The sequence below is a fragment of the Phoca vitulina genome, unplaced genomic scaffold, assembly GCF_004348235.1.
Source record: "Phoca vitulina isolate PV1807 unplaced genomic scaffold, GSC_HSeal_1.0 scaffold65, whole genome shotgun sequence".
In the NCBI taxonomy this organism is placed as follows: Eukaryota; Metazoa; Chordata; class Mammalia; order Carnivora; family Phocidae; genus Phoca; species Phoca vitulina.
Window position 1 is genome coordinate 4,487,878 of NW_022589768.1, and position 26,688 is coordinate 4,514,565.

General features: G+C 44.0%; 1 protein-coding gene and 1 pseudogene across 1 annotated transcript in view; both read right to left on the minus strand.

The window, feature by feature from the left end:
- The window catches only part of PDE8A (phosphodiesterase 8A), a 155,572-nt gene that overhangs the window by 111,930 nt on the left and 16,954 nt on the right, over window positions 1–26,688 (minus strand). The gene's annotated exons all lie outside the window — the stretch shown is intronic.
- LOC116624257 lies at window positions 6,592–7,797 on the minus strand (annotated as a pseudogene).

A 26,688-nucleotide genomic window follows, 5' to 3' on the forward strand; every position in this document is an offset into this window, starting at 1 on the left:
AGATCGAGCCCTGCCTTGGGCTCCATGCTCGAGCGTGGAGTCAGCTTGAGGTTCTCTCTCTCCCTCTGCCCCTCCCCCTGTTCTCTCTCTCTCTCTCTCTCTCAAAATAAATAAATAAAATCTTTAACAACAACAAAAGAATGGCTTTAAAAATTAATGAATGAATTAAAGTAAAGTAACCAATAGTAGTTCTTAAGGCAGCTGCACATGTTTTGGCCCTCCTTGAGAGGTGGGGGTCTATGTTCCCTTCCCTTGAACCTGGACAGGCTCATAACTGCTTCAACCAACTGAGAACACTCACTCCCCAAACACTTCCCTGCAGGAACCCGGCCACCATGCTATGCAAAGTCCAAGCCACTGGGAAAGACTACATATAGGCACTTTGGTCAACAGTCCCAGCTGATCCCACCAGCTTTGGAGGCACAGCAGGCCCAAGGACCAGACATGTGAGTGAAGGGGTCTCAGAAGGATTCTAACTCACAGTCACTGGAGTCATCCCCTGCCATCTGAGGCCCCAGGTGTCACAGAACAGAGGCAAGCCACTCCCTACCAGGCTCTGTCCAAATTCCTGGGCCAGAATCCACGAGCATAATAAAATGTCTATTGTTTAATGCCACTAAGTTTGGGGTGGTTTGTACCAGAGCAGTAATGACTGGAACGATAGTGCTAGGCATAACCTGCAAAAACTGAGGTCATGATCCATTAGTGGGCAGTTTGACAAACGCTGTTCAGAGGACACTAATTCAGTATGTGAAGCTTGGCATTCAACCCTGCGAAGTTCTCTGTGAATCTATGCATACTCAGGTTGTAACTGGGAACGGATAGGATGGGTTGGGTAGGGTAAGGTAGAAAGTAGGGTTTTGGCCCCATATGAATGAGCCAGCAACAAAAAGGCTTGAGATTCATGGGAGCCAAACTCTGAAGCACAGGAAGGTCACATTGTTCTGGTCTGAGTCTCAAGGTGCTCCCAACCTCCTACGGATGGTCCAATGTCCCTGCATAACTATCTGCCAAAACAGATACTTAAGGTCCCCATGCCCCAAAAATGTTTTTGGTCTAAAGGCTGCCTATTTACTTCTATCCACTTTCAACACTGTTGAGCCTATCTACAGTTTCAGGCTTTTCTGTTAATGGATAACTTTCATCTAAATATAAACTCAAGCTTAATCTGTTAAGGATTAGCAGATTCTTAAAAAAAAAAAAAAAAAAGGGCAGGGAGAGCAAGAAGCATTTTTGGTGAAAGGAGAGTGTCCCGCAGGCCTAGGGCCAGAGAACTTTTATTGGTTAAACAGGCTTTTGGTTTCTTTCTTTAAATGTCGCTAGTTAGGTTAATATTACAGTACTGGTCCTGAGGCAAAAAAACAGGAAATTCATGACGAGGACCGGACTCCCAGGAAGGACAGCCTGGGAATGGGAGCACTAAGGAAACTTCCCAAAAGGAAGGGAATTTCTTTGAGCAAGTGCTCCTCATGCAAGGAGCTCATCTCAAGGACCCGGCCTCAAGGGAGTACCCCTAGAAAGGAAAGGTCCAGATCAGAGAGGAAATGGGAATGGGCCCTCAGGGAACCCTCAAGTCAGAGTTCAGTTGACTTCAAGCACTTATGGTGGCCTTGGGATATGAAAAGCGTATTTCTATTATATTCTCAGTGCCCACAAAAGCAAGAACAAACACCTCTGAGCTTGAGACGGCAGAAGAAAAGATGAAGCAAAAAGAAGAACTGGAAGCCACTCAAAGACCCGAGACTTAACTCATTTATGCACAGCGTGTCTCTCCCTAACCCATAAAGGAAAATGTTTCACTATTACTCCAGATAAACCTGGTTCCGTTTCTGTTTGTTTTGTTTTGTTTTTAAAGATTTTATTTATTTATTTGAGAGAGAGTGAGAGAGAGAGAGAGAGCACATGAGAGGGGGGAGGGAGAAGCAGACTCCCCGCTGAGGAGGGAGCCTGATGCGGGACTCGATCCCGGGACTCCAGGATCATGACCTGAGCCGAAGGCAGTCGCTTAACCAACTGAGCCACCCAGGCACCCTGTTTGTTTTGTTTTTAACCTGGATGTGCCACTCTTCACTGAATTCTTTAATGTGTAATGCATACGGGTCAATAAAAGTGTCTAAAAACCTGTATCTGGGGCAATTGGTAAGTTAGTCACTGCTCAAAAAAGCACCTAACCACCAGCACAGCGGCTGCAGCCTGTTAGCAGACCGAAGCCAACAAGCACCAGCATGAGACCCACCAGAAGCAGAGAAACTAGCCTGGGTCCCGACTGCTGCCTGGTATGTAGGTACTCAGTAAGAATCAAGAGAAGAATGAAATGCATCGACAAACAGGCTGAGAAATTCTTGGCACCTGGGGAAAACTGAATACAAACAAGTTTCTTTTTTTACCTCTTCTACCACTTTTACAGAAAAGCAAAAGGGAAGTTAACAAAACAAAAACAAAAGCCTAAGCGGAATGAACAGATGGACTGTGGCCTGCATAGAAATTATAGGTGGTCACTATGAAACAACTCTCTTCATCTGCATGGAATCTGGCTAAGGCCAAACTAAGAAAGGGCCGTGTGACTTCAGAAAAAGATTCAAGATGAGCTGACAAAAAAGCAAAGTCACCCATTAGGGAGAGAAATAATAAACCAGCCAAATTCACTTACTAAGTAGCAATTTCATACGGTTCAACCAAAGAGATGCCAGGCACTGTGCCAGAGTTGCAAAGATACAGCCCCTACTCCACCAAGGAGGTCATGGCCTGGAGGAGAACGACAAGCAGACAAGGACAATACGGTACGCTACCTGCTAAGTCAGAGGTAAGCACAGACCACAGCATTCAAGAAAGATTCTTGAGAGAAGTGACCTCATTCTTGAAGGGCCAGCAGGAGTCAGCCAGGCAGAGAAGGCGGCTACAGGAAGAAGAAATAACCAGCAAAGATCCGACGGCCAACCCGTTTGGAAAGCTGAACAAACGCCTCTCTCCACTAGCTCCAAGGCCTCCTTGGAGGCTTGGAGACAGCCAGTGCCAGCCATCCTAATCCCTTGGCAGACAAAATGCCATGCTGACATCATGCTTCCTTCCCGCTCACCTCCACCTCCTTCTCTGAATATTCCAGCACCTCCCCGAACACCTGGAACATGGTCATCCCCTCTCCACCAGTGTCCCACCATCAACCTGCTGTCAACTTCCATGTAAATAAGCCATCCAGCAACTTCCACCGGTTCTGTTACAAGCCTGTGATTTTCACCTCTACCCTACTCCACTCCAGCCCCTCATGAGCCAGAACTGTCCCACGAGGGAAACACTCAACTCCAATATCCTACTCTCTGACCAATATACCTTTTCTGCCTGCTCAGTGGAACCCTTATTCTTCTTCTTAAAATTCTCTTCCAATCCATTCACTCTTCTACTTTCTTCCCAATTTACCACCTCTCCTATCCTGTACAAACCACCCCTCCTGATAAAGTGCTACCCTCTCATTTCACCTTCTGCTCTCCCACCTCCCTTTCCCTGCTAACACAATGTGGGGCAAATTATGTGCCCTAATCAATACAACTGTTCATTTCCTATGTTTCTACACCTGGGATGCTGGGCCTTACTGGAGAAAATCACACAGCTTTGTAGACTGAGGCCACCAAGCATGCATGGTCTCCACCCCCAGCTGCTTGGAAATCTCTCTATAGGCCCCAGATAGCTCTTATCCCCCCACATCTCTTTCCCTATTCAATGATGTCTTCACGGTTTGTGTCCCCTCACTCCTAGGATAGGACCACACTTCTATTTCATAAAGAAAAATAAGGCAATCAGGCAATAATAACTCCTTACAATTTGTGCCTTCTCCTAACCTGCAAAAACGGTAGCATTCACTTCCATGTACACTTCCTTTCTTATAATGTCTTCCTAAAGGAAATGTCCTTCCTCTTGCCCAGAGCTAATCCTATCACCTAAGCCCACCTCTTCAAGGATCGCAACAATAGTCCCCTCTGTCCTAACTGGCAATCTTCTCCTCTACCGACGCTTTCCCTTCAGCATGTAAACATGCGCATCTATCTGCCATTTAACAAAATGAACAAATCTTCCCCAGACCCCGTTAGGTGGAAATCCAATGCATGCTACCATGGTCTATGGCATGGAAAAAAGCAGTCTCAGCTGGTTTCTTCCAGTTGATATGCTATGTTTGTTCTGTGCCACAGACATCAGACAAAGCCACTCCCAATACCCAGACGTCGCTGGTAGGCTGTGGGATAGTGCTGGAGCGGAGAGGACAGCAGACAAGCAGAGGCGGCTTGGTGCCCCAACCACAGGAGGGGTGAGAACTGGACCCAAGCAGGTCTTCTCTCAGGAGAAAGGTGAAGCATGCATGCATGTTGGAGTAAAGCTGCTCTTTGCCAGAACGCCGCTGTATCTCAGTTAAAAGACCTGAGGCTGACTGCAAGTTGCTATCATGCCAAAACATGCTAGCCAGCATTTAAAACTCACCATTTGGTAACCATTATGGTAATAAACGTTTCAGGCAACAATCATCAATAGATGATAAAACTAGTTGGTGAAAAGTTTAATGAGAAAAAGGATATTTACATAGTCTCAAAATATCTGCCCAGAAGATATTCACAGATTTCAAAGGGAAAAATAGGAAACCCACAAGACACTATCTTAATCAAGGAATCCCAGTGAACAGCACCAGGAATGGAAAAGGGGACATAACGTGCCTTCCAGTATGATGCACTGAGAAGGCTGTAACATCATGTCTGGGGTATTCCTGCCAAAAACGCATAACCTGAATCCATCATAGGGAAACAGCAGACAAACCTAAAATAGGGAAAATTCTACAAATAACTGGCCTGTACTCTTCCAAAATGTCTAGATCCCAATATAAACACCAAGGGACGTTCTCTGATTAAAGACTAAAGAGACACAACAACTATATGGGTGATCTTGGATTGGATCCTAGATTAAAAAATAATTTTCCTTGGGGCACCGTGCAGTTGGTGGGCATCCAACTCTTGGTTTCAGCTTGGGTCCTGATCTCAGTGTTGTGGGATCAAGCCCTACACGCGGCTCCAAGCTCAGCGAGGAGTCCGCTTGGGATTCTCTTTCCCTCGCTCCCTCTACCCCTCCCACTAATGCTCTCTTTCTCTCTCAAATGGGTACGCAAATCTTTAAAAAATAATAACAACATTAATTTTGCTTTGTTATAAAGGAAATTAGTGAGACAACTGGTAAAATCTGAGTAAGGTTTATGGAATAGGTAACAGTATTGTAACAATATTAATTTCATTATTCTGATACTAGTATTGATTATAGAAAACATCCTCGTTTTGAGGAAATACATAATGAAGTATTCAGGGGTAAAGGGACATGATGTCTGCAACTTACTTTCAAATGATTCCAAAAATAATTATAATATGGATACAGGCAGAGAATAAATGATAACAGCACACAGTAAAATGTGAACATTTGGGCAATCTGTGTGAGGAGTATCAGAAATTCTTTGCACTACATTTTTTCCAACTTTTCTGTAAGTCTGAAATTATTTCAAAATTTAGTTTTTTGTTTAAGCCCAAAATTGTGAGAAGTACAAGGAAAAAGCGGCCAAAACCACAACTGTGCCACTCTCCTTCTTTGGCAGACTGGGCACATACCAAATAAACACAGACAGGACTTGGAAGATTAATAAGCGAATTTAACTGATATACTTAGAACTTTGTACCTGAGAGAGAATATGTATTATTTGCAAATGACTGTGGACATTTAAATAAAGAGGCAATAATGAGCCTCCTCCTTGGACTCGTTCCTGACTTTAATGGTGGCTCCATTTCTGGCGTGAATCACCACATCAACCACAGAGTGCCAGGAGAAAGGGGCTAAGAGAACCCCAGCCACAAGGACTCTAAAGAACCACCCCCCACACTAAGCCCTCCAAAGACCCAAGAGCTTTTTCAAAATGTCTTATGAAAGTTTATAAAATAAAGAACAGTATAAAGAGCCTCCATATGCCCACCCAGATTCAATTATTATAATTTTGACACACTCGCTACATCTATCTTTTTGCTATAATTTTTGGGTTTTGTTTTGTTTTTTTACTTCACACACAGTGAGGATTAAGGAGGGCATTTGTGGTGAGGAGCACCGGGTGTTGTATGTAAGTGCTGAATCACTAAATTCTATACCTGCAACTAATATTACACTGTATGTTAACTAACTGGAATTTATTTTTTTAAGATTTTTTATAAGACAGGGAGAGAGTACAAGCAGGGGGAGTGGCAGGCAGAGAGAGAGGGAGTGGCAGGCTCCCTCCCACAGGGAGCCCGATGCGATGCGGGACTTCATCCCAGGACCCCGGGATCATGACCTGAGCCAAAGGCAGACGCTTAACCATCTGAGCCACCCAGGCACCCTGACTAACTGGAATTTAAATAAACACTTGGAAAGATAATAAAGCAAAAAAAAAAGTAGGCGGTTGGAGATTTTATGCTTTACCTGACATTGTGAACCTGTATTAAAATAAATGTATAATGAAAAAATATTTTTAATAAAATATCACAAGTAAGTTTGAAAAATCATCTGGCATCTTGCTGTTTCTATAGAAGGACAACTTAGATCTTACTCATCAGCCTGCTGAACTGTTCCTTTTTCAGAAACAGACACCATCCAAAAATTTTCTGATATCCTTATTTTTAACCGTTGTGTCTTACTGAATCAAAGCAACTGAGTTTGATACAAGTTCAATGTCATTTCCTTCAAGAATTAACTCATCATCCTGGGCTTGACATATTGAACAAGAAACACCTGGCCTCATCCAAACCCTGCAGATGTATTTTTCACCTAAGAAATTTTGATTTTTTTTTTAAGATTTATTTATTTGACAGACAGACAGTGAGAGAGGGAGCACAAGCAGGGGGAGTGGGAGAGGGAGAAGCAGGCTTCCCGAGGAGCAGGGAGCCCGATGCGGGGCTCGATCCCAGGACCCTGGGATCATGACCTGAGCTGAAGGCAGACGCTTAACGACTGAGCCACCCAGGTGCCCCAAAATTTCGAATTTCAACAAGAGAACCATTCTCCCGAATAACAATGTTGATGGGGAAGTGAGCCTACACGGACCTCATCTTGTAACGGAAGCCCAGTTTCATGCCCTTAATCAGGTTCTGTATGTGACTACAGACAGAAGAGACTGGCTACGGTTCGTACTATTTCCCCACCATTTGTCAACTCGGAGCCTCTTCTTTCTGAGGAGACTGAGTTCTACACTGAAGTGACTGCAGCCCCTCCGCAGGGCTCCTCTGGGGCCCCTCACAATAACAGTGTGTCCCTTCAGAGTGATGTCGACATTTTCCGGAATGTCGACAGTCTGACTGCTGAGAATGGCCTTCATTCTTTCTCACAGGAGATGTGGCAGAGAGAGTGCTATCGTATTTTAAAGCAACATTTTTCACCCTGAAATACTGCTGTGTATGTACAGACTTCTCTTCCCAACCACAATTCCACTATAACTAAGTAAAAAATAATCCCTTAATATCCTCTATCACCCATGCACATTTCCTTGACACAGGAGCTTTGAATTCCCAAGTTCCTCCCCCCAGAGTGGTGGACTCACAGCAAACGTGCTGCCTGTGGAGGGCAGCCTCTTTAGACAAGGAGGCCACGAGCCTTGACCACCCCACACAAGGAACACCTGCCAGCAGCCTCTGGAACAAGGACAGCTTTCTATGTGAAGCAAAAAAATGAAAATCTTTTTTAAAAATGGAGAAAAACATTGCCATTATAGGGTCAAAGAGTAAATACCCTTCACAAAAGGTACTTATATCCCAAAATAAAAATAATCAAAGAACATAAAGAATTGAGGGCGCCTGGGTGGCTCAGTCAGTTAAGCATCTGCCTTCGGCTCAGGTCATGATCTCAGAGCCCTGGGATCGAGCCCCACAGGGTCCAGCTCACATGGTGCGGCTCCCTGCTTAGCAGTGAGTCTGCTTCTCCTGCCCCGCCCCCGCCACGCTCGAGTTCTCGCTCTCTCAATAAATATATAAAATCCTAAAAAATGATAATAAATAAATATATATAAATAAAATGCCTAAAAGAATTGGCAAAGGAGGGGCACCTGGGTGACTCAGTTGTTAGGTGTCTGCCTCCAGCTCGGGTCATGATCCCAGAGTCCTGGGATCCAGCCCCACATCAGGCTCCCTACTCAGCGGGAAGCCTGCTTCTCCCTCTCCCACTCCCCCTTCTTGTGTTCCCTCTCTAGCTGTCTCTCTCTCTGTGTCAAATAAATAAATTAAAAAAAAAAAAGAATTGGCAAAGGAAATATCAACTCTGAAATACACATGACAAAAATTCAATCTTACTAATAAAGAAATATTCAAATAATGCTATTTGTCATCTAAATTAGCAAAGATTTTTTGGAAAAAAAAAAAAAAAGGATAGTAAAAATTTGTCTCTGTAAGTGGGTAACAAGTTTTCTGGAGAACAATTTGTCATATGTTCCAAAATCTTTATTCTTTCCCAGGAACAGTCCTAAATGGTCATAAAAACTATACACATAATTGTATAAATAAGGATTTCATAGCAATAGGACTTATTTCTAATGTCAAAGAAGATTTGGGGCAGGGGTGTTGAGGCAAGAGGTCTAACCATCTAAATGTCCACCAGTAAGAGCCTGGTTAAATAAAATCATGGCATGTCCTACAATGGAAAGAGTGGACATTGGTATCACACCACTGACAGTGTGGCCCATGGACCAACTGTAACTGGCCCACAATGAAATAAAAGAGTTTAAGCCAGAGTGTGAATTAACCACACAAAAAAAACTGTAAACAGCAAGATACTCTCATTTAAGAAACCAGTATGTTGATCTACATCTGGCATAAATACCTTATCTTATCCGAAACAGCAAGAAACAGTCCACCTGCTCCTTTGTATAGCACCACTAGATCCCACCTCCAAAATATATCCCGAGTTTGCCCACATCCCTCCACACCTATGTCATAAACACAGACGACCTCTCCAACTGGACAGCGGCAGAAGTCTACTTGTGCCCCTGTGACCCATTTTTCCAGAGTAGCCACAGTGATTTTATTCCCAGCTTTATGGAGATATCATCAAGTTCATCATTTTGAAATGCCCATCAAACCATGCTTATTCAAGATATGTTACAAATATAGTTTAAAATCTTAATGAAATCAACAATTTTCTGGAAATAAACTGAAATTTATAAAAGTAGAATAAAACCAGAACAGGCCAGTAACTATAGAAGAAACTGAAAATTTTAAAGAATTAGCACTAAAATAGGTTCTCAACTGTGGCAGAGACTTTCACATGCTTACCCGTATCTGGTTCTCCTCTTTTTTTTTTTTAAGATTTTATTTATTTGCGAGAGAGAGAATGAGAGACAGAGAGCATGAGAGGGAGGAGGGTCAGAGGGAGAAGCAGACTCCCCGCTGAGCAGGGAGCCTGATGTGGGACTCGATCCTGGGACTCCAGGATCATGACCTGAGCCAAAGGCAGTTGCCCAACCAACTGAGCCACCCAGGCGCCCCTGGCTCTCCTCTTTCCTGACACACTGGAGGGTTCCCCTTCCTTCCCCTTACGGTCAGGCCGCTGACTAGTTCTACCCAGCAGACTGTGAACTGAAGTGACGTGTGTCACTGAGGCATGTCACTGAGGCATTTCACTGACGCCACGCGAGGATCTTTTGCCCCCACGACAGCAAACCCTGAAACCAGGTGTTGACACAGTGATATCCCACAATGATGAAGACTAAGTTTTCCATTTTCAAACCCCCTTTAATATTTTTTTCTATGCAACTATTCTCAAAATTAGAATTACACAGTAACAGTTTTCTACTGTGTTTATCACTCACATATGTTAAGTATTTTCCTTGTCAAATAGTTGAAAATAACTAATTTCATCAACTGTCAATATAATAATTAAGATATTACACTACAGAGTTGGGAGTAGAAATAATCACATTTACTACAAATGTTGAGTATATCTCACCCACACTTTGAAAAGCAAAACAAACAAAAGGCAAAACAAAAAACAAAAACTTTCTCCACATAATTTTCTTCTTCTATTCCTTTCATTGCATGTAAAAGTCTGCTAAATCTTATCAGAAAAAATTAGAACTTTCTCACCAAAGTTAGAAACAAACACTACTGTATAATAAAAACAAAATGCTATCTTCTCTACTTTCTAACATTGCCCTGGAGATGCTATCCAATGCTATCCAATGCAACTAGAGAAGAGGCTGCAATTAGTGGTCTAAGAATTGGGAAAGAAGTAAAAGTTCTGTTCACAAATAATATAATGACATGTCTGGAAAACCCAAAAGAATTGATAGAGTATTACAAATCAGAGATTTAGAAAGCTACACAATAAATATATCAAAACCAACAAGCTTCATTTATAAAAGGGAAATTCTGTTAGAAAATACAATGAAGAGAGAACCCTACTTATGAAAGCAAAAAAATAATAAAATATCTAAGAAGAAGCTTAAGAAGAACCTCTGAAGAGAGGTATAAAAACACTGCCCGCAAAAAAACAACAAATTTGAACAAATGGAAAGACATACCATGTTCTTGGGTAGGAATATACAACATCACAAAGATGTCAGTTCTCCTTGTACTAATTTATAAATTTAACACAACCCCAATAAAAATAACTTCAAGGTTTTTTTTCCCCAGAGCTAAACAAGCAGATTATAAAGTTCATCTAAACAAATATGTAAGAATAGGGAAAGAAATGAGGAAGGTTAGCCTTACCAGATATTTAAAAAGCATAGCAGGGGCACCTGGGTGGCTCAGTCAGTTAAGCATCTGCCTTCAGCTCAGGTCATGATCCCGTGGGTCCTGGGATCGAGCCCCGCGTCAGGATCCCTGCTCAGTGAAGCGTCTGCTTCTCCCTCTCCCTCTCCCCACCCGCACCCTGCTCGTGCTCATGAGCTCTAATAAATAAAGTCTAAAAAAAAAAAAAAAAAGCATAGCAATGGCACACAAATAGACATAGAGACTAATGGAAAAGAATAAAAAATCCACAAATGGATCCAATTTTGTATGAAATTTATCATAATGGTAACATATCAAAACAGTGGAGAAAACAGACTTATTAATAAATGGTGCTGGGAATAATTCAATAGCAGTATGGGGGGAAAGTGGATCTATTCTTCACACACCAGGATGTGTACATGGGTAAATATTTAACAACCTGGCAATGAGGGAAACTTTCCCATTACGACTCAAACTCCAGACACAGTAAGAAAAAGTATCAGCAGAATTACACAAAAATTTATAATTTGCATGACAAGACACCTTCTGCAGAGTAAGAAGGAAAATGATTAAAATATGTACAATAGGAGAAATGGCATCCAAAAATGGAAGAAAAAGACAATCCTTTGGAGAAGAGTTCTAGAGGAAAAGGAACAGTAATTCACGGAAAAAAGAACACAAATGACCCCTAAACATGTGAAAAGATAGATGGCCAATCAATCTCAATCATCATATGAGAAATACAAATAAAATGTCAAAACTACAGTGAGGTACCACAAAATCCTACTCTGAAGCAAAACAGTAGGGAAACAATTTCTGATACCCTGCTTGTGAAAATGCAAAATGGTACAATCCCTATAACGGGGGATTCAGCAACAACTAGCAAAATTACATACGCAATTATCCTTCAGCCCAGCAATCCCATTTGTAGGAATCTATCCAAAGGGTACTCTGGCCAATAATAATAATAATAATAAAATAAAAAGGATATATGCACAAAGCCATCTAATAATAAATCCAGAAACAATCCGGTTATTCACCAACACAGGCTGGTTGACTAAGGTGTGGTGGACCAGGCCAGGAGCAGTGTACCACTACAAAAACAGAAGAGGAACTGGGGCAAACTACAACATGGATGAACCTAGAAAACATGATGCTAAGTAAAAGGAGCCAAACACAAAGGCCAGAAAGTATACGATTCCATTAAAAAGAAATGTCCAGGGGAGCCTGGGAGGCTCAGTCAGTTAAGCATCTGACTTCGGCTCAAGGTGTGATCTCAGGGTCCTGGGATCAAGCCCCAAATGGGGCTCCCTGCTCAGCGGGAAGCCTGCTTCTCCCTCTCCCTCTGCCCCTCCCCCCACTCATGTTCTCTCTCGCTTACTCTGCCCTATCAAATAAATAAAAAATCTTTAAAAAATAAAATAAAATAAAATGTCCAGAATGGGCAGATCAGAAGAGACAAAAGGCAGATTGGGGTTTGCAAGGGGCTTCGGCACTGGTGGGAGGGACCAGAGCGAATGGGAGCTGACTGCTAATGGCTACAGGGTTTCTGTGATGAAAATATTCTAGAATTAGGCAGATAATGTATTCACAAAGTTGTGCAACCATTACCACTAAGAAAACATGAATTGTACACTTTAAAGGGGTGAGTATATGAATTAGATCTCAATTCTTGAAAAAAGAATTCCTGTCCATACAACGATGGCATGATCTCAAGGATATACTTACTGTTAAGTGAGCAAAGCAAAGTAAAGAGGAGTAGGTTTAGTATGCTACTTATCTAACAGGGGTATAATAACTGAACATCAAAATAGATTAAATGCAAAAAGCTGAAAGACCTCAAATATATTAAAATCCTTAAGTTCATAATGACTCAAAAAAATAAAATTTAGGGGCGCCTGGGTGGCTCAGTCAGTTAAGCTCTGACTTAGACTCAGGTCATGATCCCAGGGTCCTGGAAATGAGGCCCCGCGTCGGGCTCCCTGCTCAGCGGGGAGTCTGCTTCTCCCTCTCCCACTCCCCCTGCTTGTGTTCCCTCTCTTGCTGTGTCTCTGTCAAATAAATAAAATCTTAAAAAATAAGTAAAAATAAAAATAAAAAATAAAATTTAACTGGTGCCCTGGGGCACCTGGGTGGCTCAGTCATTAAGCGTCTGCCTTCAGCTCAGGTCATGATCCCAGGGTCCTGGGATCGAGCCCCGAGTCGGGCTCCCTGCTCGGTGGGAAGCCTGCTTCTCCCTCTCCTGCTCCCCCTGCTTGTGTTCCCTCTCTCACCATGTCTCTCTCTGTCAAATAAATAAATAAAAAATCTTAAAAATTTTTTTTTAACTGGTCCCCTTTGAAGGATGCTAGAGAACCAAACCCTTATTCTAAAAACTGGTAAATGAAGGGCAAGAAACAAGCATTTATTTTACGTATGCTATTCAAATTTTATCACATAGTTAATGAGGGGAAGTTTCTCTTTAATAAGTATTTCAGTATTAAATGAGGAAGGAACGATAGAATATTACCATTTGCAACCATTAATGAATTAAAGACGCAATGATCATCAAAAGATCTTGCATGGTCCCTTCCTTAACTGAACGAGGGCAGATTTATTATGGAACCAATAAAATACAGCAGAACTGACCATACACAAGTTCCCAGACTAGGTCAAAAAGGGCATTGTAATCTTCTGTGTTGGTGCACAGGATCACTTTCTCTGGGGGAAGCCAGCTACTATGTCCTGAGGACACGAGCAGCCCTCTGAAGACCGCCCACATCAAGAGGAACTGGGCCCCCACCCCAAGACATCTGGCACTCACTTAGCCAGCCACGTGAGTGAACCACCTTGGAAGCGAATCCTATGGCCCACTCAAGCCCCTGGATGACTGCAGCCCAAGCCAACACCTGGCTGCAACCTCACAAGAGACCAGAACCGCCAACCCAAGAAGCTCTCAAATTTCTGACCCACAGAATTTTGGGGTGATTTGTTATGCAACAAATGTAATACCCTTTTCTCTCCTTTTATACATGTTATAAATTCTCCACAATAAAATATTTCAAAATAGTAAGTTGGCTAATTACAGAGTATCCTTTAAACAATTCCTTTATTCTTGTCAGAGCAGACAATAGGTTAAATGGAAAAAGAAAGAGCAAATAAAAACTCCTTTACACGTATCTCACGGTCTCTTAGGAAAAGGTCATCATATATCTCAATCCTCTCAAAAAACTCTATCAGGCAGAATTATTACTATTTTGCAAATAAGAAAATCGAGAAAAATGATAGAGAAAGCAGCAACTTTTTCAAGTTGCACAGTAGCTGAAGCAGGATACAGAAAGTCTGTTTTTTCCACCATACCTCAAAGCCCTTCTGATCTTGAAATTTCTCCATCCAGCCCATCAGAACCAAAGCTGCTAAGGTCCAAATCTGAAATTTTGTATGTAAATACCATCTTCCATCCCTCGCAAAGCACCTCTCCGCTTCCCCTTTGCTCACCAACAAACACAGCGTCATTAGTGTGACCCTTCACGCTAAGCAACCAGAAATCACTGAAGGAAGAAAAAAAAATGACAAGAGCTCAAAGCTCCAATTCATATCCTAGATTTCTGTGTGACTCTGGATGGGGCTGTTCTTCAGGAAACGATCATTAGGGTTAACAGTGGATGGGATTCTCCAAATTTCTTATTTGTTTTCAGAGTTAGAGGGGGTTGGGGGAGTAGCATACAAACCACTGTAATGCTACTATATTCCCTTTCTTGTTCCCAAAGGTAAATCGTATGATTGGGTTTTGTATAATCATTTACACAAATGATCACAAAATAAATCTCAAAATTAATTTCCAAATATGTTCTTAAAAATAAGTCCTAATCTTTAGAGTCTAATAGATAATATATGTTAAAACCATTCTTTTTCAAACAACAAAATTGAATCTTCCACTTTAGGTAACTACTCTTTATTAAGTGTTTACAGCTTCTTAAGTATTGAACAGATTGTTTTACATTCATAATTTAATCCAATCTTGATGACTAGCCCCCATGTTACAAAGAAAAAGCTTAGGCCCAGAGAAGCTAAGTGACTTGCCAAAGGTCAAATGGCAGGGAGTGGCAGGGCTGGGATTCGGACCAGACCGATAGTGTCTGGCTCCAAAGCCCATCTCCCAACCACTTTACACAAGAGGAAAACACCCGACAAAAACCACCTAACAAATAAGGCCTAAATGCAAAAGTACTGACTTAAATTCTTCCTCTTTCTGGGTCCATCTGAGCACGGCTTTGGGCTTCCTTCTGTCAGATTAGAATGGTAAATGAGAACGTGCTATTTCCCCACATGTAGGTGAAAAAGAACAACTAAAGGGCGCACACACACAAAATCAACATAGAGGATATTTACGTTACTTTCAAAGTTGTTTCTGAGAACAGTTCAGGGGGGCGGGGATGGGGAAGACAGCCAAGATTTCCATGCTAAGGAAAGAAAAAGGAAATAGGGACTCTGGAACTAACTTCCAGGACATATTTCTCAGGCTTAAAATAGGCTTGACCTTAGGATTGTCATGAGAAAAGCCAGAACAAATGAAGTCATCATATATAAACTGTTTGTTCTCAAGAACATGACTAGTGGGCAGAGAATACAGAACTAGGTTAAGGGACACCGATTGATTAGCCAACATAGCTCTTTCAGCTTCGAAGTCTTCCTACAGGTCACACGTTAAGGCTATGAAAGTCACTACAGTCTCAAAAACGTTTCACGCAGCTTCAGAAGGGCTTCAACCTCAGAGCTCCTTCAGGCTCGTGCTTCCCCAAACTAACTTGGAAAGGGGTCGAGAAAAAGGCCGCCTCCGAAGTCAGTCCATTCGGTTCATTCATTTGACAACTACCAGTGGGTGTGGGCCCTGGGGCAGTCCCTGGAGAGACCTGGCTGGCAGAGACAGGCCCAGCTTCTCCACTCTCCTCGAGCTCGCAGAACAGGGGGAGAGGCAATCAAATACGCACCGACATGGGAAGTCCGAGCTGTGCTCCACAACAGGGTGCCGAGAGAGCACACAAGTGGGGACCTGGACCCTGCACGTATGGGGAAGGGAGACCCAAAGGAGGAACAGGAATGGAGTGAAAAGGGAGTAAAAAAGTACTTTAGACTGAGGCAAAAGTACATACCAAGTCCACGGACCAGAGGGACAGACACATTCATAAAAACTGGCTCAAACAGAACACATACTGAAGTTTTTAATACAAATTCTTACTGAAGGTTAACACACAGAAAAGAATATAAATCATAAGTATGTAGCTTGGTGAATTGTCACAGAATGAACCCACCCATATAACTACCATCCAGGTCAAGAAATAGAACACACCAAACATAGAAGCCCTTTTGCCTTCTCCAAGTCACTATCCCGCCCTCTTCCCCTAAGGTCAGCACCATTTTGACTCCCAAAACCACATCTGTGCCTGATTTTGAACTTTGTATAAATCAAATAATATAGCAGATGCAACCTTTTCTGCCTGGCTTCTTTCACTCAATCCTTTGCTTGTGAAATTCACCCATGCTGCTGTGGGTAGCCACAGTTCTTCCACTTCTGCTGCCACAGAGTATTTCGTGATATGCTTCTTCCACAACTTGTTCTTTTGATGGACTTGAGTTACTTCTTATTTTTAGCTATTATGAACACTACTGCTATGAACATATGTACACCTCTCTGTTGGGTGTATACCTAGGAGTAGAATTGGTGGGTGAGAGAACATGCCTATGTTGGACTTTAGTAAATATTGCCAGATAGTTTTCCAAAGTAATCTTACCAATTTACATTCCTACTAACAGCATATGACATTTGTTTCTTGTTTGGCTAGTTTTTGTCATAACAGACAGAATAACCTATCACAGTCCAGAGAAAACCTAAACTTTTGATGAAAACTGGCCACGAAAAAACAAGGACTAAGAGTCCTTTCTCCAGCCTGAACTCCCCACTTATACCCCTTTACATGAATTTCATGATTTACTACCCCAAATCCCTAAATTTTACAATGGGTAAAGTCTTGAGACAATAAATTCCATTACATGAGAGATCATAGCATCTCTCATACAATTCCAGGTCATAGGAAACAAACATATAGGGACAGTATTTTGTTGGTATGATTATAAAATATTCTAGATCACCTACAGCCCCAAATGGCTTTCTAATAGTCACTGACAAAAGAGGCTGAGTTTTTATGTCACTTGTATGATATTAAAAGGTAGAGAGAAGAGAGCTAGAATGCTCTCCAGGCTGGCTTTTTAGACTTCTCCGCCGAAGCACAAAGTAAAAACTGCTCTTCAACCCGCCCACCCTTCTCCCCCACCCCTAAACAACAAAACATCATACACGAACACAGAGACACCCCAGGAAGAATGAGGAAAAGGGGGCAGAAATTGTGTGAAGGACACTTCCTTCCTTTTTCTTTTTACAGGACTCAAAACCTGTCCCTCCCATGTGCCCATTGTCAAAACAGGAGCCCTGAAGACAAAGGACAGGCTGGCCTGGGAGGAGGCGGCTGGGCAATCTCATGGGCTTATTAAGGTGGAGTAGGTGCCTGGCTACTCACACCCCAGGGGAGGAAGGCTCCCCTCGTCAGGAAGAGCACTGTATCCCCAGCCAACAATGCTGGCAGACACTGCTTTAGGGAGATTCAGCAAAAGGCGGATGGCTCAGCAAGCAAGGGCAGGATGGGGTGGGGGAGGAGGAGGGTGGTAGCAAAAGATTCAGGCGGACATGTCAGTGTGGAGAGGAAGTCCATGTCAGGTGGTAGGATCTCATCCTTGAAACCTGGGATCAGAAAAGGAAATAGTGAATGCAAAGGAGGCCTCCACTGTGGGGAAACCAGCGCCCTGGCAGGTAGCCGGGCTTGGACAGAGGAACAAGACCCATACCTGGCAGTGGAATTTAAGACAGGAATAGGTCCAAGGCAACAAGGTCCAGGTATGAGAAATGGGACTGAGTCCCAGAGTGTGGAACTAGAGGGACTTTAATTTCCTCCAACTGAATTGGGGTAGGGGTTGGGATGGTTACCCAGTGGGACAAACATCACCCGGGTTCAAGGAGAAGGGCAGGGGCAGGGAGCTAGGCCGAGCATTACAGCTACTGGCAGAACGAGAGTGGAATTCTGAAAATACATTAAAGCAGATATAATTAACCTATATTTCACTGTCAAACACACCACATGTCACCTGGCTTCTGACACCTTTCTGGGCCACTAACTGCACAGGCACCAAGATTCCTGGGAAAGCCAAGTAAGCCTCCCAAAGGCCACAGCTGGCTTCATCCAGGCCCCTCCCCCAGAGGAAGGCTGCTGCTGATGCCCCACTGGCACTCCCAGCCAGCCCCTCTCCCTCAGGGCCTGAGACACACATCATCCAGCAGTGCCATGGGGCCTTGACCTCAAGCTCAGTCTCGTCCACTGCAAATCCTACCATTAGCCTGGGCAGTATCACGGTTCACATGGCAACACCACCACCTCACCGTTCCTTCACTTTAACTGTGGCTGCAACTTGCAGCCCACCCCCCTCCACTCCAGGCCCCAGGGCACAGCGAACACTCAGGACTTCACCTGGCAGAGCGCCCACCGGCTCTCAGGGGACCACAACTGCCCGAGGCACCAAGTCTTCCTCATATCTCTTCGCATTCATAATAAGAACCACTATTAAGAAAAATAACTAGTAATAGGCAACATTAGGGAGGGGTTACTATGTGCTATACACAATTCAGAGTGCTTGACACACATCAATTCATTTACTCCTCCCAGCACTAAGATACAGGTGTAATTATTATTGTCATTTTACTGATCTGAATCTGAGGCACAGAGAGGCTGAGTAATTTTCCCAAGGTCCCACAGTTATAAACTGGCTATAAAGAGCTGAGATTTGGAAACAGGTGGTCTGGCACCGAAGTGAGCACACTCTCTCTCCCTCTCTCATTCATTTTGTTACATGTTATGGAACACAGGGAAAGTACGCACGCGCATTAGCGGCCAAGCGTTCACACCCGTGCAAGTAGCAGCCGGGCCAAGACGCACCGTTGCGAGCGCCCTCCAAGGCCCGGCTCCCCTCCCAGGAGCCCTGTGCTGGCTCCTACCAGCCGACGTCGTCCTGCCAGCCGTCGGGGGCAGCGGCTCCTGCGGCCTGCGGTCTTCGCACGGCCACTGCCGTCGGAGGCCCCGAGCTGAGCGGCCCTGCACACGGGCACGGGGCTCGCCTCAGCAGCCGTCCTCCGGCGCCTCGCCCCGGGCTGCCAGGCCTGCTCCCCGCTGCTCTCCTGGCCCCCAGGCGTCGCCCTGTGCGGCCGCTGCCGTCACCCCGAGCCCACAGCCCTCACGCTCGCTCGCACCGGCCGCGTCGGCAGCTAGCGGACCTTGTGAGCGGGGAAAACCCCACTTCACATCAGCCCCCCAACATCTCAGGCCCACACGCTACTGACGAAAGAGCGCACAGCCCGGCAGAGCGGCGTCCGGACGCAGGGGTCCCCACGCCGCTGGCTGCCCGGTGCTGCCCGGGGGCCTCCGCCAGAGCCCCGAGCGGGCTCCCCTCCTCCAAGGGGCTATTCCGCCCGTCCCCCGTCTAGCTCAGCCCCCCTCCCACTCAGCACACGGACTCCCTCCTATCTCAGTGAGCAATCCTAAAAACATAAAATCAGCAACTTTAGAAGGCAAACTAGAAAAAAAAGTTATTTGTTACAAATGACAAATGCATTAATATTCCTTAACTTTTTAAAAATCCCAAATTGAAAACCCTCCAATTCTCTAATACGAAAAAGCCAAAGTAACAGACAGTATACAAAAGATAAATTACAAATGGTTGATTAACATTTGGGAAAAGACTGACCTCCACTTGTAAATAAAATGGGCCAAAATTAAAAACCGGTAATACCACATCCCCCCAGACGGACTAAATTTTAATTCCTGACTCAAATCGGCAGGGTGCCGGGCCCGCGGGCTCTGGCCTCACCCGAAGCCCATGTAGAGCGCTCGGCCCCGGCTTGCGCTGAGGGACGTTCACTACCAGCTTCATTAGGGGAACACTGTTGAGATCCTCATCCCTTAAAAAGGGCCCAGAAGAGTAATTTCTTCAGGCCTCAGCTCAGAAACTATACTTCTCCTGAGGCATGAGCTTATGCTAATCTCAGGAATTCTGGGGCTGTTTTCCTATGTGTTGAGGCTGTGGAAGCTCAGAGCGGAATGTGGAGGACCCCCCACCACCCCCGCCCCGGCAACCAGCAAGTCCCTGTGGCACAGACTCCTGACTGATTAGCCCACCCGCTGTGTTCCACTGGCCCCAATTCCCTTCTCTGTCCTTTTCTATCTTACTGTAAGTATTCTTTATGTTACCTCAAATCCTTTTGAAACAAAGCAGGGTAGCGCAGTTCTAATGATGTGGTTTTGTCACCCCTCTGCTGTTCTCCATATCCTGAAAGGGATGAGTCAGGTTGGGCTTTCATAGTTTACATTTGCTACCCTAGCTTTATGAGGTGTCCGTGTGCTGGGCTAATGGCTTCTGGTTGTGCAAATTAGCTTCTTGCACAACAATTCCTAAATACTTAATAGGTTATTTCCAATTGCCTTATTGAATACCACGTAATTCTCTCAAAATGTTCTTTCAGGAAGACCATATGGCATTTTTTTTCAAGATGGGGGTGCTATAAAATCAACAAATTTGACATACTGTTCAAATTCCAAAAGGGCTTAGAACATTCTAATTCAAGAAATAAAGAATTCCTATATGATACAGAAATAATACTCAGCAATAAACCAAATGCATTTTACAATGTGTATGATCTATCTATTCCATACACTTTCTTGATGAAAAAGCTGATTTCCAAGAAGTTGCTAAAACGAAACATTGGGAAAAGAAAGCACATCAACTATGTTCTGTTCAATCTGGTGGAAGACAAATAAAAGGTCGTAATTTATATGTCAATGAAATTATACACCATTCAATCCAGAGAGACATCATTGTCTAAAGGTAGAAAAAGTCAGAATGTTAAAGAACATAGTTATCCCAGCTGTAATTCCGAGAAATTGGGAAGTCAAACGAGGCTAACATCAATTCAGACCCTGCCTGGGTGCTCAGGCATTCAAAGAAACATCAGACACACGCCAGCAACAAGAGGAAGCAGAACTGGGCGCCTGGTGGCTCAGTCGGTAAGCATCCACCTTCGGCTCAGGTCATGATCCCAGGGTCCTGGGATCGAGGCCCACGTCGGGCTCCCTGCTCAGCGGGAGGCCGGCTTCTCCCTCTCCCACTCCCCCTGTGTGTGTTCCCTCTCTCGCTGTGTCTCTGTCAAATAAATAAATAAAACCTTTAAAAAAGAAAAAAAAAAGGAAGCAGAACTTAGAGATCTAGACTGAAACTTTTTCTCTCCCTGCTCCCCTTTCATTTCACAGGCTATATCAGTCAGGAAGCTTTTGGTTTTAAGTAAAGAAAATTAACCTCAAATAATTATCCAATAGATTTATCATTCACATAAACACAAAGTCGAGAGTGAGATCTTGTAAGCTTCAGGCAAGGTTCAGTAGGACCCCGGCTCTGTGACTGCAACTCTCGGAGCTTATTCTCACCCAGGAGTTGGCTTTGTCCTCATGGGGGGGGTGGGGGGGGAGAGATGCCCCCACCCACTTCACAGTCTGATTGAGACCATTTAGGTCACATGCCTACCCCTGAACTAGTAACTGGGACCAGACGAATCCCGTGACTTAGGCCTGGGTTATGTATCTAATACTGACCCGATAACTGGGGCAAGGAGGATGTTACAGACCACCCTGGAACTGGGGGTGAGCTCAATCCCACAGAAACTTTACAACTGCTTTGCATGGGAAAGAGGAAAAGGGAAAGAATTACAGATATTACCAAAGAGGTATGGCAAAGACTGACAAACTGCTCAAACCCAGTTCCTCTTCTCCTAAGGCACACAGATAGATCGTGTTTCCCAGCATTCAGTAAAGTTAGGGGTGGCCAAGTGGTCAATGGAATGTGAAAAACGAACATGGACCACCTTCCAGGTCTGGCAACTAAGAACCCTCCACCACCCTTCATCTCTTTCCCCTCCTGTGAGCTTGCCCATGCAAACATGCAGAGTAACCTTGGGAGCCATGTGTTGAAGATAGCAGAGTCACAGATGGAAGGAGCCTTGGTCCCTGAATTGCCACTTTGAGGAGGGCCTTCCACTGTGATCAGGAACACCTATTTTAAATTTTACATGACTGAGAAACTTCTACCAAGGTTAAGACTTTTGCATATTTTGGGGTTTGTTACAATAGTCAGCCTATCCCAACAGGTGAAAAAATCAAGGCCCACAAGTTTGGATGCCTTACCCAGGTTATCGTCAGCCAATGAAACAGAAACACAAAAACACTGGATGCAATGATCTTACCAGTGGAAGGCAAAAACAGAATCGAGAACATGTCCTAACTACGAATGCACTGGACAAAAAGAGAAGTAAGGAGCAATAGGGAGTCCTTGAACATCTCACAGGCAGACTGGACGAGTAAGGCAGAAGGTCAACTGGAAGCCCTATTTCAAAAGTTGTTGAAATTTTCCCACAAGTTGTTATCCATTCTTCTCTTAGCAAACAGAATGGAAAGTTTCTCTGATAACTCAGAACACAAACTGCCCCAGAATGAAAATTAGGAACAATAACTCTCCTTACACATACAAGTGGTATTCATTCTTAGGCCGAAAAGCATTGGGGGGTTTGGATTGGACCCCAGGGCGGGGGCAGCTCTGGCTCTGAGCTGCAGCCCCCTCCCCAGAGCGGCTCCTCCCCGAGCACCGCTCAGGGTTGGGAACGCTGCGCCACCAGGCAAGCCACCCACTGGCTGCAGGTGCGCTTAGCCAGGCCCTCTTCGGTCCTTCCGGGGACTCCTATACTGGAATTAAAGGCAGGGGCTCAGTCCCTCTCCATTGATGAAGTTGTTACACGTGAGGCCAACGGCTGTTGGGGGGCACTTTTCCTGCTGAGCAGAAAAAAACAGCCCACGAAAATGAAGAGGGCACTACGTGAGAGCAGGAGAGAGTCCTCACTTTGTTCACCCCAGAGCTAGTATACCCCCTGTCCTTCCCGTGGTGTGGTTTTGTAAGCCGGGTTATAGTGGCCCACGAGTTTCACTTCTGGCCTCAGCTGGTTTAGACCGGGTTGATGTCACCCACAGTCAAAAAAGAATCCTGACCAATATAATCGGGAAAACTGTCTGAAAAAAACAGAAAAATAAGCAACAAAAAATCGTGATATCAAGAACCTCAAAAAATAAAATGAAAAATACAGAAATTGCAAAGTCTAGTATGGACTCAGGAACCAAGCCACTGGGTTTGAACCCAAGTGCTCCGATCACTAGCTGTGAAACCTTGGGCATACCGTGCAATCTCCCACTTGCCTCGACTCTCTTACTCTGAAGGGCGAACCTTTAAGGTGACACCATGCCCAAGGATTTTCATAAGGATTACATTAGTTAATACATGTGCTTAGAACAGTACCGGGTGTGTAGTAAACATTCAATACATGATAGCTTTATTGTTATGTTACATCAATCTTAGTTGATTTCCAGGTTAGTGACCCATGTGTTAGTTAAGGTGTAACAAGGTAGACCAAAATAAGCATCTATTGATCACAGAAAAGCACGTTTGTCCCACCCAACCTGACACTCAGCAGCACACCATCAGATCCAGAAGCTCTTTTATTTGTAATAAAAGGGTAATTTCTTCAGGTGCCCACCATGGGGAGGCCACTTCTGCAGCCTCAGACCCCCAGGTACTTAGCAAAAACAGACTGTGTCAGCCACCAGCGTGCTCCTCTAGCCCAGACACTACCCATTCTCTGCTGCCCTCTTCAGCGCCCCGGTCCTCGGGGCCACAGAGAAGCAGCCAGGAGGGCAAACACTGTTCCAGAATAGCCCACAGGGACCTCTCTATCCTCTGGGCAGACATGACATTGACTGTTTGAACCCTTCATCCTATCTTAATCTTCTCTTTCTCTCTCTTTTAATGGACTACCACAAACACAAAAATCCGAGGGCATTTCTTCCAGACATAAAATACTTCCTCCAACAGTTACCTCCTTCTTAGAGCTCTACCTTCATCAACGTTCTTTTGCTACTTCTACTGATTAAGCTAGGGGGATTTTCTCAGCAGAGTGCTTGTGAGCAAACCGCACAGTCACAAGCCCAGAGGCCACCCGCCCCTGAAGGGAGTACTGGAGGTGCTCAGCACATAAGGCCCGGGATGAGGCTGGAGGGGGCTGAGAGCCACCTGTGGGCTGGGCTCTGTAGGTTAAAAGAGAGTCTGAATTTGGTACTGGGGAGCCACAGAGGGTTTTAAGCAGGGCAGGACACAATCAGACTAGCATCTGATCACTCTTGCCCCTTCTCCGAACCTCTGCTTGTAGGGCAGATCCCCTGGCCCTCTGCATGTGGGTTCTGGTTATCTGGGACCCAGAGAAATGCAGCCTCAAGACTTGTTTTACAGAAGAACAGCTTAGGTGGGGTAGACATTCCAAAAAATTTCCTCATAAGGGAAAAATAACAGGAAGGTAGACCACTTTAGCAAGTTGGATCTGCAGTAGTAAAGAAGGCTAAGAATGGTGGGGGCAGGGGAAAACTCTCATGCCACCATTCAGCTGACTCCAAAGCAATCTGGTGGGGAAGAGCCAGGGCCCATTGTAAGTGTCATGGTCAGAGGGCTTTCTAGAACCTGGCTATGGGACAGGCGTACTGCTCCAACGGGCCGGTGCCTTCACACTGAAAGAGCAAGTTCAATTCATATTAGCCCTGACCGGAGAGAGCCCCTCCAGCCAGCCTACGTTATTTTACTAGAGCAGAAACTGAGCACAGTGAGCAAACTACACTGCAGCAAAGCCAACCCCATAAACAACTGAACCTAAACCAAAACCCTGTGATTACCCAAGAGATTCACCGTGGGATCTGAAGCAGTCCTACATTGCAGAAATATTCTTGGCCTCTCAAGACAAACACAGCTTTTGGCACTGAAAACTGTTTTTTGGTTTACGGGCCAGAAAATCAGTGCACCCCTGTTTATTTTTCCATTATCAGTATATTCGGCAGCACTGAAAGGATTTTAACAGAGCTTCCTTCTCTTCTGACCCACTGGTGAGAAAACATTATTTTGATCAATAAGCAAAGAGAAACAAGAAAACATCTACCACTTCAATGGTGTATAACAGATTAGAAGACCTCTGCTGTACCTTCTGTGTTCGCTTTACATACAAGGAACTGTGACTCACACAGGAGTGACATGATTTGCCCCAGCTCCCAGTTAAGTACCAAAGCCAGAATTCAAACCCAATTCTTCTGATTCCAATTCCCCTGCCCTCTTTGACTATTATCACAGAAATGGTATGTTCATATTTCTGAACAAGCACTGCAGAATCAGGAGACAGAAAGACAGACAATTAGAGGCAAGCCCACGCTCTAAGGAGTGTATCATCTGAAAAGGAAGGCTACATCTTCACTCATCTCCATATTACCTGCAAATGCCTAGTGCAGTTCCTGGCCCACAGGTAAGCACCAGATAGAGGTGTGCTGAATGAGCGATTATAGTGACCCAGTACTCTGTTATCCAATAAAAAATTAGCAACCTCTATATCATGCAAACTTACCAAACTAGAGTTTTCTATGTAGATGGAGAACTGAGGGAATGCCTGCCATGGGGGAGAAGTGAGACTAGAAAGAAGACCACTAACACACTTCCCAACTCGTACTCTCTGAAAACTCATCTCACTGTAGAGATTGATGTCTAATGGAAGTACTGATTTTTGTCAGTATTAAAATAAGTTTGCTCATATTGTCAATTATCAATTTTCACCACACAGTGTTCTGAGCCTTTCGTAAATACTGCTGGACCCAGTGCCAGGCTGACCCCATGCCTGCCTTCCCCGCAAGGCAAGGCTTTATACTACAGCTCGGCTCATTTGGAATCTTTGGCTTTTCAAGACCCTGTTTCTTAACACTAGAATAACAAAAAGACAGCATAAAGGCTGAGGGAGGAAAAAGGAACAAGACTTCCTGCTTTTATCTAAAAATATTAGGGCAGCAAAGGAAGCTGCTCAAATGCAGTGAATGACTATGTAAATAATGTAGGTTTTTACTGCATCCAACTCTGAATGCATGCATTACAAACTAAGAAGAAAAAACACACATCTGTACAGGCTTTAAAATGAAAACAGAACCATTTTATAATAATCAAGCAACTCCGCTAATGATATCCAAGCTCAGAAATTCCAGGTGTTCAATTTCTTTACTGCTTCTGTGCAAGAAAACCACCGGACAAGAGTACACTTTGCAAACCTGAACTGGACAGTGGTGCGGGAAGTTTGACGCCCAGGTGGCTCAGTGCAATGACCAGAGGTCCACTTCCTATGAATAGAAAAGGTACCGGGGATAAGGGGCAAGTGCTAGGTTCAGGCACTTGTTCCAGCCTTGTCATACTTGCTGTGTGATCTTGGATCCTTAAATCCTTAAAGCCTTAAATCCCTTAGGGCTTCAATTTCCTCCTCCATAAAACGAGAAAGATGGATATGGTAAAGTTGAAGGTCCCACTAAGGAATAAAATTCCAAGAAAATGAAAATGTAACTTACCTGAGCCAAGTTTATAAATAAAAATGTTTAATAAAATAGAATTCTTTTTCATTATATACTGCTCAAAAGTCTGCCCAAACAGAATTGTTTTTTTAAAATCAATACTTAAAAATAGGATTTTTTAGAAGTAGAATCTAAGGATATGATCACAGATATGCATAAACGCTTATATAAGAAGACCATAATGGCAGCATTAGTACTGTCATATAAATTACATTTTGAAGAAATTTTAAGGACATGGGAAGATAGTTGTAATTTATTATTAAATTTAGGAGTCAGGATATAAAACTATATAGTATTTGTTTAAAACTTACATTTAATATTTAAATTTAAAATTTCCCATGCATGCACAGGAA